Source organism: Chroicocephalus ridibundus, chromosome 1 (assembly GCF_963924245.1).
Source record: "Chroicocephalus ridibundus chromosome 1, bChrRid1.1, whole genome shotgun sequence".
In the NCBI taxonomy this organism is placed as follows: Eukaryota; Metazoa; Chordata; class Aves; order Charadriiformes; family Laridae; genus Chroicocephalus; species Chroicocephalus ridibundus.
Genome location: NC_086284.1, coordinates 147,898,915 through 147,913,002, shown reverse-complemented (window position 1 = coordinate 147,913,002; position 14,088 = coordinate 147,898,915). Strand labels below are relative to the sequence as shown.

Here is a 14,088-nt window from a genome sequence, read left to right as displayed (position 1 = left end):
GGCGTGGGGTGGGGGCGGGGCGGGGGGAGCCCTCCGTGGCCGTGGCGGGCCCCGGCGAGCCCCTCGCCCGCCGCCCCGGCGGTGCGCAGCTTTGTTCCGCTGGCTCGGGAGGCAGGCTGCCGTGCCCTCCTTCCCCTGCCCGAACCGGCCCGCCGAGGCACACCGAGCCGAAGAGGTGCCTTCCTCGGCAGCACCTCCCCGCCCCTGCCCGGGGACTCCCCGGGCGACGGAGGATGCCCGGTGGCGGGAGGAGGAGGGGGGGGGGTTCCACTTCCAACCTCGCCCTCCCGTCAAACTTGGGAAGGCGCTCCGCCGAGCACATGACCTTTTGTTGATCTAGCAGAAGCGATTATTTTTAGGCAAGTTAACATCCCGGCCCTCCGTCGGGAGAACATCCTTTTGCCTGAGGAGGAGAAATTAAAAAAAAAAAAAAAAAAAAAAGGGAAAAAGAAAAAAAAAAAAGTGAAACTCTTGCCTCCAAGTTTTGGCCATCGCCTCTCTCGCAGAGTGTCAAGAGCGGGGTTTGGGTATGACGTAGATGTGCCCTTCTCCCCCTGCCCGAAGCAGGAGCCTTCCCTGCCTTGAATTAAGTTTTTGCTGTCACTGGCGATGGCTTGTGACCTCTGAGAGTTTAGTCCTTATTTCATATGATCTGACGCTCCTAAGAGGTTTTGAAGCGTTTTCTCAGGCGCTAGTACACACGTCCATTGATGATCCGGCATCCCTTCCCTCCGGCTTCATTTTTAAAGGTTATTAATATCCCTTGTGCGGTTGCAGTAAACAATCCAAACTTTCATTTCTAAGTGGTAAATAAAAGAATGCCAGGATGCGCGTTACTTAGGTTTTTCTCATCTTCGTGAAAGCTACCTCCTGTATAAACATTTGGTTGTATCTGACTATGCAATACAAGCTAGGTGCTAGACCAGCTGGTTAAAAATATGCTAAGTCAAGCTGTTCATCGTTCAAACCTACTGAATTTGATAGTAAAGGCATAGGAAAGAAGGCAAGATAAAAACATCTTAAGTGGGCTGAGGAACACGCATGCAGAGAAAGGACAGGAAAGAACGCTTGAATTAAAAGATCGGAGAAAAATAAAATTGGGAAATGCAGAAAAGAACTATTTTAACGCTTTCAATCCTCGTTCTGCAACTAGAACACTTGCTTACTAGAAAGTGGAATTGGCATGGTTGCAGTGCTCCAAGGTCGTGTTTAATCAATTAATTTTCCAGACTTACTTGGAATACTTGGCATTTTTCTTTGGTTTGTTATCATTACGATAATAGAACAAAATTGGTTTTGTTCACGTGCATTGTATTGACTTAGTTGAACTACCTGAGGAAACCGTTACTGTTTCTGGTGTCAGATCTAATCTAGCATCACAATCATGCATGTGTCTTGTTCATACAATTAATAGATTCAAGTATTTCATATGCTTCACTAAGATTATACGTAGAAATTTATAAGCAAGCGATTTCGATTATTCTTTGAACTTTGTGATCAACAGAATACTTGTAAACTCTGTGAAGCAGAATGAAGTCCCTTCATTTTCCTGTTGGGGGACTTTATTTTTTTTTTTAAATCTGAAGTCTCTGCATTCTAAATATATATTTATATAAATTCTATATGTAAACAAATGATTTTGGACAAAACATATTCCTTAGAAATAGGATGAGCTTCTCTACTCTTTTTTTTTTTTTTTTTTTTTTTCCCCCTTAGGCGAACGTTTCATTTTCAGAGATCCCAGCTTTGCTCTTGTAAACATTCTTGTTAAATAATCAATACGCTGCTCTCCTTTTGCTATGCAGATAATAGCACGCAGTGGAAATGGGAAGCAATAAAAACGAACCTCGGGACATACAATTTTTTATTTTATTATTTTTTTTTTTTACAATTTTCCTTCTGCAGCTGAAATTGGTAATACAAACCAGTATCTCTGTTAATCATTACCATTTGTTTACATTGTGTGTGTTTGACTATAGTTACACACACATACACAGAGTAGATACTGTCCATGTAATATATGTGTTTATCCAAAAACAGCCATGAGGACACTCTTTCTCTTACACACGGATGCACAGACCGTCAGCCACACACACGCTCACAGAATTCACATGTGTGCATATGCACGATGCGCAGATGATTGTTTTTTAGACACCACTGGCAGATTATTCTCTCATTCTCAGTAAACACAGTTCTTGGAGTACATTTCTGCAGTCGCTGGGGTCCAGCACGTCATATTTGCATGACTGACTTCAGTTTTGTTATTAGTATCCATCTCCCACTATTCCCTTTTAAACTTGAATAGCAAATTATGAGGAGGTAAAGATTTATCAAGCTAAGTTGTTTGCAGTTCAGATCTCGGAGCGTCTGTATATATCTCAGGAGGTTATTCTTCTCTGCCTGTCATCTTTCCCGTGATGTTTCAGTGTATCCCGGTAAACTGCAAACAGTTCAGAAACTTTCAGTCACCCCAACTGAAGGGATCTGAATCAAGGGGGGGACTTCTCTTGTGTGTCTGTGGCCATTATCAGGGGACATTTGTGATACATACTTGGAATGAAAATGATCCTCGGTGTCAGACAAGTAAACATTCATTAATTCATTCAGCATTACTAGTAAATTGCAGTAGGTTTTGTGAGTTAGCATGTATAATTAATTACCATACCAAAAATGTGAGGGTTTTCGTCCTTTCCTGAGGAGTTACTTGCACGTCTTTATTTCTGTTTGTGGCGGTTCAGCTGCTTGATTGAGAGGAGCATCAGAATGCGTACGCTGAGGGGGATGATGTTTGCAGAAACGTTGTAGAAAGAAATTATAACTGGAATCTGCTCCGTTTGTTACACAGGGAAAAGATAACTTCTGGGATGTACTTTGCAATGTACCTGTGGCACTCTGAATTGGCTTTAAAGCTCTTGAGAACAATAACTCTGTTATTGTTTTGGGTTTATCTTTTTTTTTTTTCTTTTTTAAAAAAAAAAAAAGGAGGGTCATTATACTTAAATATAACAAGTGTGGTCACGATAGAAAGAAAGTTTACTTCACTGAGTAAAAACGTAGAGATAACGCGGCCAGAACCATCATGGACAGCTGTGAAATTTACAGAATGATAAAATCTCAGAAATGCCCAACATAAAGTTTTAATGTCTTAATAAAATCTGATAAATGAAAAATGGATAAAGTGACTGCTTAACAATGTCCCTAGTGTATGGAATGTTCTTAAACCCAAATTAATTACTGCATATTTACATTTCTCTGTAGACTGTGAGAGAGGCTATGCTAGGCATCCGGACAGAGTAACATCCTTTCTATTTCTCTTTTTCAATCTTTTCTTTTTTCTTTTTTTCCCTTCCTTTTTTTTTTTCTCTTTTTTTAATTTTTAACGTGGCAGTTCAAGGTAAAGAGGTATGCAGTGCTTGTGGAAGAAAGAAGGGTGGGTTAGTGCTTCCATAGGAAAAAAGGAAGAGCTAGAAAAGACAAAAGGCGCGGATGGGAGCGTGAGGATGGGGACAGCAGAACAAGTTTAACATTTTCAGTCACCAGTTCTGTGCACTCAAAACGTTCTCTGTGCTAGTGACTAGCTTGTAGAAAGGAAAGGCTCAAAGATGTAAAGCAAGCCTCTGCTGGGAGGAAAAAAATATACTTAGCTGCTTCACTGCTGCACTGCACGAGTCATTTCAGACTCCCACTGAATTTATTTTGGGGTTGTACCAACACTGTCAAATGGAGAAATCATTTTCCTAAAAGGAAACTTTGCGTATTCCTAAGTGCTTTTCTTAGCTAAAGTTACCCTAAAAGCTTTCTTCTGCTGCTGCGTTTGCTGAGAATTTTGGAGAAAGAATAATACCTTTCTATTAACCGGCTTGCTCAGAATGACGTCCCACTCTCTTAAAATCTACCTGTAGAAGTAAGAGTGATTATTCCTTCATTTAAAAGAAAACAATGAGATTTCTTTAATATCAGGCTGAATAGCTTTTACCTTCCATCGAGATGTTTTGAGAAAAGGACTTTATTGCTTATGTTTGTGGGTCTAGGGGTCTGGGATCTGAAGAATAAATACAGTGCCAGTTAAAAGTTTCAAATACTGGTTTTTCGCAGTGATGAAAATTAACATGATTTTATTTCTCTGAGATAAGGCTGAAGGGATTAATGCGTTTGTAGACTATTACGCGTGCGCTAATTTCGTTTGTTGCGCTTATGCTTAGCGAGGAAGAAGTTGACTGTTACAGATTACGGATTTTAATGAACATCTCAATAATTTACCAGTTGCTGAAATTGTGAACTAGACTTGGAAGGCAAAAGCCCAAATGAGAGAGCTGATGAGTGACACACCAGCCCGCACAATTCGACTGTTGTATTCATTGCATTCGAATCAAATCGGGAGTTTGGCATTACTAATTCTGGGTGGCTGGCTCATCATATGCATTCAAGGAGTTAATTAAAACACACACAAACACATACACACACTCTCCCACCAAGCAGCTTGCGATGTTTATGTGCATAGCGTGTTTGATTGGTACCTTTAGATAGGAGAGGAATTGTTTTTCCTTCTCTTGCTGTCCAGAGATCTTAAATATATAACTAGTTTACAAAATATTTACTACTACTTAGGGAGCTTTTAACGAGCATTTATGGCTTTATCATTTAGGAGACATATAGTATCTTATTGAGTTACTTAAATGTGAAGCTCCCTGATAGGATAGGCATACATGTCTCTGTAAAGTGATATATCTGTAGCTGTATAAAATACGCTTTTACAATATTTATACAGGAAAAAGAGTATCTCCTCCCAAGGTAGATTTATAGTTTCTTCGCATGCTTTTCATACTATACTTTAAAAAAATCTCTTAATGTTGAATAGAATACCTGCATGTTTGCGTGTCAGATACCTCTGCCTTCACAGCTCTTGCAGAAGTCAGTTTGACAGCCTCTCGGCTTTTTTTTTAATTTTTTTTTATTAATTTCTTGCGCAGGCCTGGTTGTAGCATGATTAACTCGTAAGTGAAGGGGGGAAAAAGATGTTGTCATGTTGTACCTGTTTGCACTGGAAATATTCAATGCCTGTGAATTCTGCTACTGTAGTCAAGAGAAAAGAAGTGCTCCCAGCAATTAATCAATAGCTGTAGTATGTCTCTGCTGATGGCAAGGAGTTTGTTTAACAAATAGCATCCTTAGAAGCAAAGCGCTTTTGCTTTTTAAAGTGTCCGTGGATTTTTATCTAATTTGGAAAATGTGTGAAGTCTCCCATACTTCCCACGAAAGGTAAAATTATGTTGTATTTGAGTATGTTAAAAGCTATGCTGCAAATTAAGCAAATCCTTCTTACATTATTGTATTGCCTAAACCAGAACTCAACTTCTCGAACTTTTGAAAGGGGTTGTGTTTTTCTCTTGAGCTTTCGGCTTTGGGCAGCGGGCGAGGGCGAGCGATCGCGCGCGCTGTACCTGACGGGGATTTACGGCGTTTCTACCTTCCACGTCTCCTCCAGCAGACCCCCTGGCGAAACCCCGCTGCTGTCAGCGGCCATAAAGTTTTCACCCACGCCTTTGCTGAGGGTTACAATGCTAGCCTGCGGTCTGCCACGCGTCCCACCTCTCCCACACCCTACCGAGGGGCTGACTTGGTCCAAGTGGCTGGTGCCTCGCCTGGGGCCAGGGCTGGGCTCTGCCTGTGGCCGGTGGCCACCAGAGGGGCAGTGGGGAGCCCTGCGTGCCACCGCAGCCTCCGCTCGAGAGACGCCGCTTGTCACCTCCGCCCCGAGCCCAGCCTTCGCCAGCCTGAGAAGCCAGGAGTCTCTAAAAGTTGTTCCTGAGCCCACATGTCCTTGTGACAGCGTGAAGTTCTGCGTGCGGTAGTTGTTGGGAGAGAGCAGATTTAGACAAGATTTTGGAAGAATTTTGGTGAGCGCTGCTTGCAGGGGCCATGGTACTTGGAAAGAATGTAAGGAGTGAGTGGAAATTGTGAGATATGCAGTGGTAATTCAGAGACGCTGTCTACCTTTTTTTAGGATAGGTGCAAAATTTTAATTTTTTTTTTAAGCAGAAAAAGAAGGAAAAGGAAAAACACAAGTTGAACTCTGGTTGCTGGAATCATCAGATGTTAATACGAAGTTCAGGAGTGTTAGAGGTGCTGCCCATGGTATTGGGGGGGAGGTTTGGTCTTTGTTTTGAAAGAAATTTGCAAACATTTTTCTAACCCTTATTTTTGATCTGGCATGGCACTTCTCTTCAACTTTTGCTTTTGTCACCTTGTTTAAGAAAAAAACCCAACCAACACGATGATATTATTTTTGACTTGCAGAACTCTGAGAGTTGAAGTAAAAATGAGAAAAAGCTTGGGGCTGGCTTTGAAAGTTTGAAATTACTTTAACCTTGTTTCCCTTAAGAGTATTGTGGGATTAATCAGGTAGCATTTCTTATTTCTAAATTTGTAATTATATTTGCTATTTTAAAAATCTGTGTTTGGTATTCCAGATTTCCTTTTTATACTTCTTTTTGGAAAGATCAAGTATGGAAATGCATATCGGCAACTGCTCTTTGAGAGCTGTAATACTTTTATTTTGTTTTACTATGTACTTCTGCTTTTGTGTTTTCTCAAGTTCATATACACTGTATTCACTATGTTTTGTTTTCTTCCTAGGGTGTGGGTGTCTGTGGGCTATTTGATCTATATATATCGTAAAATGTTACCTTAGTGCTAATTTTTCTGTGTGGTTGTATTATAGTCTATTACTACACATTTGTTGCTGTCTTACTAATCTTAACATAATTCTATTACTTTTGGAGGCAAAAATATAAGCAGAGTTAATAGAAAATTAATTTTCTTGTCTGAATAATCAGTTCTTTTTAGTGGTGAGGAACTCTGTGTGTGGGGGTATGTGCTATTCTTGCTTAGTTAAGACCATTGTGTGCATCTAATGTTCTTCACAAACCTTTGTAGCTCTAGAGAAAAAAGACCTAGGCATGTAGAGAACACCATAGAGTTTGTCATCCTCTTTGTTTCTTTGGTGCTGAGCTTGATTTTTTTAAGAATGTGGGAGTGAAAAAATGCCCCGTGTTTCATTCATTCGTTTTGCAGGTTGGGCATGGGCAAAGATAATGTATCTGACAGTCAGCTTGAGTTACCTGCCATTGCCGACTCAATAAACAGCATAATACCAAGAGTAAGGAAAATGTTAGTGGTTCTGACAAACTTTTAGTTTTGTTACTCCTTTTTTACCATAATTATGTAAAAAGATTTCTCCGAACTTTTTTTGCCAATTCAAACAGCAAGCCTAAAAAAAAAATCTCAAGAGTATGTGCACCCGTATGTACAGATGCATTCATGTTACTTCTCTGTAGTTTGGTATGCCTGTTTACTGGGTTGCATTAAGTTGCGTTATCTTCAGTTTGTTGGGAATCCTAAAGAAACTGCACTTAAGAGTGTGATGCAGCTAAAATTCATCACGGTCTGAAAGACCAAAGTGCATCTCGGCATACCAATTTTATAGTTTTGAGGTATTTCTCATTTCAAGAGAAGGAATGTTTAGTGAAGGGTGTGAAACGTACCTCATCTTTTGGGGTGGCCTGCCTGAGTTAGGGTTGAGGCCCTTTGGTGGAGCTTTGTGCCCGGAGGGAGCGTTGGTTTGCTGTAGTGCTGCCCAGGCTGTATTTGACTGTAGAGAAGACTTCTGTTTTCAGAGAAATTCCTTTAGCGGCCTCATTACATTCACTTTGTAAAACAAGACTGAAAACATTTTCTCCAAAGGTTTAGTCAAGTTTCTATTCATAGGGTTTTCTCCCTAAATTTTGATGCTGTGGCCTCAGAGGGGCAGAGGCTTTTTTGGATAGAAATGAGATGTGTGGGAAGGTGATGGTTGGTAAGGGCGGAGGGAAGGATGTTCTTACCCGTTTGGCATGTCTATTAACAAACTGGGTCATTTTGTTGTGTTGTATTTACATGACTTGTTCCTGTGCTGGTGTGAAATGTGAATCACCACAACATGATGATTATTTAAAAAAAAAAAAAAATAGGCTAAATGAAACAAAACTGAAATAGAACTGAAAGGCTAAATGAAATCAAATGAAAACAGAACATGCAACATTATTCTTTTGGTACAGTTTCCTCCTGCAGTTGCTGAATAAAGCCAAAGAGGTTTCTTTTCCATGTCTGTTAAAAATATCCAGGCTTTCGAGTTTGAAAATCACAGGGACATAGAAAATACATCTTTCTCTTCAGGTTGAGCCTTTGGTTTGTCTTTTGCTCAAGGGTTTTGGAGATTTAAGTAGGTGTTGTGGTCAGTGTGTTGTAAAGAAGGTTATTGATCCTCATCTTTGTTGAAACCATATGATCATTGAATTGATTCTGGTTGCACAACTGAGATTAGACTTTGGCAGAATTTCTCGGTGGAAGCAGTCATCCTTTGCTTATATTTTCTAAGTTCTGCTCGCTTTTGCTGTTCTTGCCTAAACTCAGAAATTAATTGTGTGACTCAGGAAACCATATTAAGCTATGGCGTTTGCATGAAATACCATGCGAAGGTATGGGAAAAATACTGTGCCACTCTCAAGTATGCCATGCATCTCTTTTATAGATAATCTGCATGTGTATTAGTGTCATTGATTTAGTGTGTTTTTGTGGAGTGCAAGCATCCTGAATCAGGACCCCATTATGCCCGTCACTGTACAAACACAAAAAAGAAGGTTTCTTTCCATTCCACAGAGCAGCCTTTGTGCTTAGAGCTTAGAGTAATATCAATGTGTCTTTGTATGGGGAAAATTCAGAAACGGAGAGTAGGTAAGAGATCCCTAGCATGGCTCATGAATGAGATTTCAGTCCTGAAGCCATGCTTTAGAACTTATAAATTGAGCAATATATGTGCACGTGTATTCTCTCTCTGTATATTCTCTATGTGTATGTATGTAGAAGTTGCTTTACTGTTAGAAGTACTGATAATATTAATAATAGGTTCATACTTCCTGTAAAGTCTTTTGATTAGGAATTCAGAGCATTTGGAAAGCATTAATATACAAATCGTGAAGATTTCTGTGCTCTTTAGATTGCAAAGCAAGATTAGCCTCAACCTATAGATGAGAAAACTGAGGGACGGTGTCACAAAATCATTTGCATGGGTGGGTATAAAAAACGGAGATACTGACTGCTAGTCCTGTTTTTTAACCTCAAGACCCTTCTTTTCCTTCTTGAGATCCTAAGAACTGCAAATTACAGACTTCTGTCTGTCCAATTATAATTTCTAAAGGTCTCATTCTAGCAAGATGAACTGTAATATTCAAATTACTTAAATATGTAAAGTAGGGACTTTGGAGTATAATTAATAATGTAAAGTAAAGAAATATTTACAGCCCCAGCTGCATCAGTTAGGGCTGGGAGGGAATACTGTCTGTAGCCCCTCCAATTATCTGAGTGTGCTTCTAAGCGAACTCCCTACCTGGAGGCAAGTTCGGAGAACTGGAGTTAGGCAGAAGCACCCGCAGTGTTTAAGCCGTAAATTGAGAGACAGTGTGTGCTACTCATGGCCAGGTAAACGCTTCGTCCTGGAGAACAATTAACATCTTCAGCCATATGTACAAGAGCTGTCATATGTTTTATAACCTAAGGACCAGGCGCTAGGGGAGTCCAGGAAAAAATTCTTCACATGGAGAGTATTAATGTGAGGAACAGACTCTACTGAAAGCAGCAGTGTAGGCAGCCACAGTGAGCAAACCAACTAGCTTAAAAGCAAAAACCACGTTGCAGAACGCAAAATGCACTGTGATTCTTACCTGCTTATTTGACATCTGTTTTTCAAATGTGTGACAGAGATCCAGGATGAAGGAAATGATACAGGCTCATTAAAAGGGAGGAATTATTTTCTTATTCATGTTGAAAGTCCTTCTAATCTCTTTTAGTATTTTTTTTTTCTTGTTTCCAACTGTATGAGTAGAGCTGAATTGCTGGTGTCTGCAGGTAGATTTAGATCTAGTCTCTATGTTGCATCTCTTACTACACACTGTTGAGAAAATGCATATAAACTGAGGATTCCTGGGTGGATTTGATCTCTGTAGCCTGTGAATATTATGACTGAGCCATTAAGTTATTTTCTTTGATAAGCTTTTTAAGAGGGAGACTACTTTTGAGATAATGGATTATAATCAGGCATGTTCCATAGTGTTTCAGTAGTAGTTACTCAGCAGTGTGTTCGCAAAGACCTATTTTGTGATAGGGCCAGTCAAGGCATCCTTTAAAAAAGTGACCATTAATTCTGAGTGTTTGGACTCAGTGGCACTGAAGTTCAGTATCAGGTCCTAAAAACATAGGCCTAATTAATGAATGTTCTGCTCAGCTGTATGAAAAAGTCTGACACTTTTCATCCCAGTAAGCCAGGATGGCATGAAATGGTGACTCAGGAGGAGATCACTGAGCAGAAGCCTGACTTTCCTTAATCTGCAGCAACCTTCCATCAGTTGCAACGCCGCTGGAATTTCTAAAGCATCAGGAGGGAGTTCTGCAGGCTTCTGCAAATCTGTAGATTTCAGAAGCTCTGTTTCGGTGTGCTTTAAAGACACGTTAACTATCTGGTCCTCCTAAACAGCATGTATCCCTGGCAGATCAGAATGATCAGAATGGTGGCGATGAAAACGTACCTAAGTTCTGCCAGGGCTAACATCTGGGCCCTAGTGGACTTGGCACTGTACGCAAAATCAATCTTTGTTTTGAAACTGTGTGTTTCCTAAGGTAGTAATTCCCATTTGTGGCCACCAAGGTCTTAAGCGAGACCGCTGCACAAAAATGCATTCTTCCAAGTATACATTTGTTTGATAACCTCAGGTGTCAAAAGTGTGACCTCTGTTAATTTGTCACCAGGCAAATTATTGTCACCAGTTCCCAGATTCCATGAGAACCCCAGGCAGACAGCAGAGCCCCATGCTGGTAAGCATTTCTGGTTTTGCTGTTTGTGGTAATAAACAACCTACTTACAAATGGGTTGACTGAGGTGCCTGTAACTGGGGTGACTTGCCATGGGTTGCCCGGTGTAACAGCAGCAGATTCATCAGCAGATTCTTGGAGGGCTCAATACCCTCATCTGGAGGTGGTTCCTCCAGAGCAGCATAGCCTATCTTATATTTTCATATTGAATAAACTAAATGGTTATTAGATAAGAAAGACAGAGCCTTATTATTAAAATGGTTTACAGAATTTCCTTCCTGATGTTTATTAGAAAGATGGAAACAAGATGAATGAAGTTGCTGCCGTTATGGTTCACATGGAAGCCTGTATTTTTAAAAGCCGCTATAAAAAATTAGAGCATAATAGAACATTATTTTACAAAGAAGATAAAATAGCTTTTTACATACATGTGCAGTCTATTGAAAGGCCATCCAAAGCACTGATACGAATTTAAGAAGATGATCTTTTGCCTTAATTATACATCTGGGAGATATTAGCTGAACATTTTGTGGAGAACTGTGAATACCTTAGTTGCCAGTTGTCTAAAATGCTGCTAATGATTGCTTCAGTGCCAGTGTTTTGATGGCTAGAACCTAGGCCTGAATATGAATACAAAGAACTCAATCTAAAAAAAACGCGTGTGCGCACACACTTTTTATACAAAACAGATTTCAACCATCTGCTTGGCACTTAGCTTTGCAACTATAGGCTCTGATATGAAAGGGAGCTCTGTCCAGGTTATGAATGGTATCACTTTTATTGGTACCTTAGAAAAATCATAATGTTTTTAGAAAGCTTGCGTATCCAATAGTTTTCTTCAGTGGAATAATGAAAACAACTGCCTTAGCCAAAATTTTGTGCCTTCCGTCGTTCCTCCAACGGCAGCATCTCCTTACCCTCGCAATAGGGATTCAGTAGTGAAGAAAAGTTTCTGTTCTGCACCTCAGTATTTCCAAGTGTATCAGAGGAGTTTAGATGAGTGGCCCTTAGAACTGACACCCCAGATGGTTTATGACACAAAGCACTGTTTGCTTAGGAATACGTTGTATAGCAGAGTCTGTTGCCCAAGCACTGCAGAGCGTGTCAAATCAGCATGGAAGTTAATGGACCAAAAGCCCTTCTGAATTTAACACTTTCCCATTTGATCTGAATTTACAGCTTTAAATCAGGACCGCAGTTTTCCTTTAGTGGTGCAGTGGTGGAAAGTAAAATTGATAGCGTAAATTACAGGCATATAATACAATCATTTTGATCCAATTCATCTGTTTAAAAGTTTAGAATGAATGAGGCTCACTAAAATCTTTGATAAAAACCTATTCATTAAATAGATTTAAAAAATTGAAAGTTAGGAGAATATTTGAGTATGTATTAATTTGATACTCTGACCAGTCCACGCTTTACTATTAATAGGTTAAGCAGAAGAAAATGTGCTGTACAAAAAACCCAAAAATTCTTTGGAGCATTCACTCTTTCTTAGCAATTTCGATAATATTTCTTTGCCTTTTGCTAGGTTTATCCTAAAAATGTGTAAGACAAAGTACGTTTCTTCTTTGCTTTTCTTCTTTGAAAGGGTTTGGTAGTATTTTCCCTTAGGTGCACGTTTGGAAAAAAGATGACGAAAATGCAACCTCCTGCATGTAACAAAGCCTCTGTGTTTGGCCATCCATTTAGTGCCGTGTCACATTAGTACTGCATTGTTAACACCTTTGGACAGGGCTGAAGGTTCCTTGCTGCTGTGTCTAGAGCGCTGCTTATGTCAGATCATAAGGTTGCTGGATGCTTTTCTCAATAAACGTACTTTTCATTTAAAAACAGGGCTGGATTATTTGCTTCTGAGATGTCAGGAGGACGAATAGAAGGACTAATTGTTATTTACACTCTCATTTTATAAAGATTTCCTTTTCTCTATGTTACACGGTCTTGAGACACTACTGCTTTTAAATATTACATCTTATTTGCCTGAGTCTGTCTTTTTGTGGAGAACATCCGCGATGATGAAAGGAAGATAAAGTTGGATCTCTATGGATAAAATGATGATAATACTGGAAACTTAAAAGCTTCTGCATAATTTTAGATTAATCATAATGTATGGACAGCAAAAATCTGACTTTTTAAAAAAAATGCACGTGAAATAAGCCTTAACAGTATTAAGGTTGTAGCCCTAACAAGCTAATAGACTTGCAGCCCTCTGTTATTGTTCCTGTCCCGTCTCTTCCTTCCTCAGCTCTTCTCCTTTCAGCTTCTCGCCAGAAGTGGTCGGGCATGTTTTCTACGTCTTTATGGGAAGCACCGTTATTCTCCCAGGTAGAGATTAAAACAATAAATCTATTGAGCTTAAGAAAATTCTGAGGCCCTTTAAGTGGTGATGCAGCTAGAAAGACAGTTCTGCAGCCGCTGTGTCACCATGCCTTCCCATAGCAACTCTACTGAAGTTACTTAACCATCTTATTAGTGAAACAGTTCTTCATGTTGCATGCTATAAAATGGGTTTCTTCAGGAGTGGGAAATAACAGCCTATCTGCTGTTCAGTGCTAATGATTGAACAAGAATAAGCTCCTGTATTCAGGGATGGGTGAGAAAAAATTCTGTAAGAAACGCTATGAGTGAATTCATAATGAAACCTTTGCTATTTGGCCCTCGTGTTCCTGGAAATTTTAGAGGGGAATGTCTCCTTGACCAGTGTCAACAATTTGGTCATTTTCTTTGCTTCCCCTCCTCCTCCCTTTAGGTAATATAGTCATATTTATTGTCAATTTATTTTCTGTAGATTCCTCCAATCCGCAGTGGTTGGAAGGGAGTTCCGGAGTGAGTGCATGGCAAGGTAAATTTGAGATGGCAGTTGGTGGTGTGGGAGGGAGGGCTGGGAGAAGGAGGTGGCAGAGGGTACAAGGGTGGAGCTACAGTTTTAAACAACCTGCCTGTTGTCCCCCCTTTTTATTAAAATGGCAGCTTTCAAGCCAGGTCCTTGAACTCTTTAATTTGATTACACTGTTAAGGCTGTCTTCCCTCATGCTGTTAATAAAGACTGAACAAATACCTTGCGCTCTCCCTTCTTTTTTTGTTTTTCCTTTTTTTTCTTTTCCTTTTCTCCTTTCTTCCCACCGCTAAAATTCTAGCTGTGTCTCTTTCTGATCTGTTTCTGTTGGTTTTAAACAAACTGCTGCG

General features: G+C 40.0%; 1 protein-coding gene across 13 annotated transcripts in view; it reads left to right on the top strand.

The window, feature by feature from the left end:
- The window catches only part of SOX5 (SRY-box transcription factor 5), a 656,088-nt gene that overhangs the window by 357,708 nt on the left and 284,292 nt on the right, over positions 1–14,088 (top strand). The gene's annotated exons all lie outside the window — the stretch shown is intronic.